General features: G+C 38.5%; 1 long non-coding RNA gene across 1 annotated transcript; it reads right to left on the minus strand.

The window, feature by feature from the left end:
- Window positions 1-790: 790 nt before the first annotated feature.
- LOC132394956 (uncharacterized) lies at window positions 791-3,579 on the minus strand. Its single transcript, XR_009512459.1, has 3 exons — window positions 3,540-3,579; window positions 3,110-3,244; window positions 791-907 (listed from the first exon to the last, which is right to left on the minus strand). It is a non-coding gene; the product is annotated as an uncharacterized LOC132394956 (long non-coding RNA).
- Between the last annotated feature and the right edge of the window lie 419 nt (window positions 3,580-3,998).

The following is a 3,998-nucleotide window of genomic DNA, read 5'->3' on the forward strand; positions in this document are numbered from 1 at the left end:
TGTATATTATTTAGTCTTGGTTGGAACAGTAAATACAGTAACCTTGAATTCTTTGGAGCGGTTCCAACAGGTTTTCTAAGGGGATGTTTTCAGTGGGGGTAGATAGCAGTTGTTCTTTGACCAATTTTCTTTCTTTGGGGGGGGGGGGATGGTGAGTTCTTTTTTCTTGAAGCTAATTTGGTAATCTGGTCAATTCTGTTGTCTAGATAATAGATCTCAAGGTTTATTATTTGGGTTTAATATACATTTTACTGATTGCTACTTTAACCTTTCTTATAAATAGTTTTAAAAAGGATCAAAGTATTAATTTACTTAGTTTTAATGTGAAAGAGCTAAATCACCCCATTAAAAGAAATAAGATTTTTACCTATATTAAAAAACTTTAGGTACCAATTGTTTTTCTTCAAGAAACCCAGGTACATAAGTGTGACAATTCCTCGTTTCAGGCCAAAGCCAGAGGGGTTTCAATCCTTATAGATAATAAAGTTACCTTTGCTCAACATAAAGTAATTTCTGGTACTAATGGGCATTTTGTTATAGTATCAGGGAAACTAAATAACAAACTAATGGTATTTGCCAATGCGTATGCTCTGAATATAGATGACCCAGGTTTCTCTGAGTGTTTTTTTTTTCATTTCTGCCAGATCTAAGTCTGTACTCATTGGTGATGGATGAAGACTTCAACTGTAGCTTGGATCCAGTTTTAGATCATTGATCTTCTAAACTAATGATACCAAATAAATCAGCTGTATTTATTAAATCTTTTTTAATGAAATGTGGTATTGTTGATGCTTGGTGTTTTTTTCATCCGGTAGACAAGGATTATTCATTTTTCTTTCCTGTCCATCATACATATTCTAGGATTGATTTTTTTAATTGATAGCCAAATGATTCCATCAGTTTGATCCTGTGAATATAAAGAGATTGCTATTTCAGATCACCCTCCTGTGCCCCTATCTTTAAATCTCCCTGGTCTTCGTCAAACAAATTGGTTTTGGTGATTAATCTAAATTTGTTATCTATTAAAGATTTTTAAAAAGTTTATGGAGAGACAAATTACTTTTCTAAGAGAATACATCAGAGGAGACTTCTAGTCTTATCAGATGCGATGTCTTTAAGGCATATATTAGAGGATAAATTATTTCTTATACTGCAAGTATTAAGGAAAAGGCTAATAAAGAGAAAAGTGATTTAGCTAATCAGCTGAAACAATTAGACCAAGAGTATGCCTTGGCTCCAGAATTTGCCTTATATAAAAGACGTGTTGAAACTAAAACTAAGTATAATCTCCTTTTAACTTATCCAATTGAAGCCCAACTCCTAAAAGATAAAAGTCAATTTTATATTCATGGAGATAAAACAGGTAAATTATTGGCTGAGCAAATTAAAACCTTTATAGCTAAACAGCAGATTAAATAAATATGCAAAGCTAATGGCGATAGGACAACTGATTACTTAGAAATAAATGATACTTTTAGAGAATTTTATTCTAAACTGTATAGTTCTGAATCTTGTAAGGATAGCACTGTAATGAACAATTTTTTAGACCAACTAAACATTCCTACAATTTCTGCCGACAACAGAAAGTTGTTGGAACAACCTATTTCTTTCAAGGAAATTGTTGTGGCTGTGTGCTCATTACGTTTGAGGAAAGCTCCGGGTCCAGATGGATTTTCCGTAGAATTTTATAAGATCTTTTCCTCACTGCTTATACCTAATTTATGTTCAGTTTTTTTCAGATACATTCAAGTCGGGCAGACTCCCTCAATCATTTATGAGGCTTCCATTTTGCTTATTCTTAAAAAGAAAAAGGATCCAACTGAATGCTCTTCTTATAGACCAATTTCTTTACTTAATGTTGATGCTAAGATCCTATCTAAAGTTTTGGCCCATAGGATTGAAAATATTTTACTGTCTGTCATTTCCAGTAACCAAACTGGATTTATCAAAAATCGATATTCTCACTTTAATATTCATCGGTTATTAAATGTTATTTATTCTCCTTCTAACATGATATCGGAATGTATGGCATCCCTAGATGCTGAGAAAGCTTTTGACAGAGTTGAATGTAATTATTTATTTAAAACATTAGAAAAATTCAATTTTGGACCTATTTGCATTCAATGGATTAAATTACTTTATTTAGCTCCTTCCGCTAGGGTTATCACTAGTTCTCATAATTCCAAACCATTTAAGCTTCAACATGGCATTAGACAAGGCTGTCCATTGAGCCCTTTTTGATCTGGCAATAGAACCCTTAACCATTGCCTTTCGAGAATCTAATGGCATCACCGGTATTTTAAGGAGAGACACTATTCACAAAGTCTCGCTGTACGCTGATGATCTGCTGCTATTTATTTCTAATGTTGAGACTTCGTTACCTCATGAACTTTCTTTACTCTCCTGTTTTAGCCAGTTCTCAGGTTGTAAATTAAACCTACATAAAGTGAACTTTTCCCTTTGAATAATTTTTAATTAAATATAATTTAAATAATAATTAAATAATTTTGACGGGGCTTGTCACCTGTGGTTGGTAGCTCATCCAGAAGGAAATCTCAAACCTCTGCTGCCTTGTTCTATACCCACCCTGAGGGGAGTAAACCATGAGGAAAAATCCAGAGCTGGACTCCCTAAGGCATCCTACATTGAGTTGAACGCTGACTGGCAGCCCCTGCGACACCGCTGGGCCAAACTGAATCAGTCTCTGCCACTCCTTTGACCATAGACAATAGGTGCAGGAGGAGGCCATTTGGCCCTTCAAGCCAGCACCGCCATTCACTGTGATCATGGCTGATCATACACATGGATTCATCAGCTGCGTGGAGAGGGAGAGCTTGCTACACGGGCAACAGCTTGCTCTCCATATCGTACCGCCCTGGCTTGCATATCACATAGACAGCTGGGATGCAACGTCCATGATCAATCCTGACCAACAGCACGCCTCAATGTCCCTCCCTTTAGCCTTAGCAGCCTATATTTAAAAGAGACATTTTATTTAATTCCACAATGGACGGTCCCAAGCCCGGCTGCAAAAGGAGGAGGGTTGGACATGGGGCTAACAACCCATCCCCCTAAAAGCCCAGAACTACAGAAACTCCAAAGACCTCACCCCGGGAGAGGAAGGATCTTCGTCTAGAAGACGTGTGATGTCGAGTGGCGAAAGCGGAAGCACAGGGCCGATCCACCTTCGGCCCAGGACAGAGGACTCCGGTGAGCTTGCTGTTGCCCCCGTCAGGGTGATGGGCTTAAAAAGAAGAGTTTAATTTAACTTTCTTACTCTTAAAGGATTCATTATTAATAAAGATGTACGTAGTCTACAATATAATTGAATCATAAATGATTTACATAGCGTTGTCGGGTCATTCTTAGTCACGTAGCTTTCAACAAGCTTCCAAATGTAGTTTCATAATTAGGGGGAGGACGCGAGAATTGAAAAAAAAATCAATTGCACAGGATGTGAGTTTCCTTACTCTGCAGATCTGTATTTGTTCAGAGGAATTACTTTTCCCATAAGCTGATTACTGCAGCACTGGCCTTACCACATTTTGCATGGCCCTGTTCCCAGAATCCTTGTCTGAATCAGCTGGTTTTCATTTCAAAGTTCACAAAAGTCAAAGTACAGTAATGAAGAGTTTCTTTGAGGCCCTTTGTTGGTCGGGTTCGAGCAGGGACATTGCGTCCCAGGTGCTTACATGATACACAAGCCAGAGCAGTGTATTATAGAGAGTGAGATGTTGCCCGTGTGGCAGGCTCCCCCTCTCCACGCAGCTGGTGTGTCCAAAGGAACAGCAGAGACAGCATTGAACTCAACAGAGGGACTCCAACTCCAGACTTTTCCTCGAAGTTTCCTCTCGAAGCCTTCCCCGTGAGAGGCTACAGCAGAGGTTTGAGACCAGAGTTTCCCTTCTCCTAAATGAGCTGCCAACCACAGCTGACAAGCAACTGGTTTTAAGGCACCAGTAACCTGCCTTTGCCCCCTCTCCAGTCAGTAGAAGCAT

The sequence above is a fragment of the Hypanus sabinus genome, chromosome 6 (assembly GCF_030144855.1).
Source record: "Hypanus sabinus isolate sHypSab1 chromosome 6, sHypSab1.hap1, whole genome shotgun sequence".
NCBI classification, from domain to species: domain Eukaryota; kingdom Metazoa; phylum Chordata; class Chondrichthyes; order Myliobatiformes; family Dasyatidae; genus Hypanus; species Hypanus sabinus.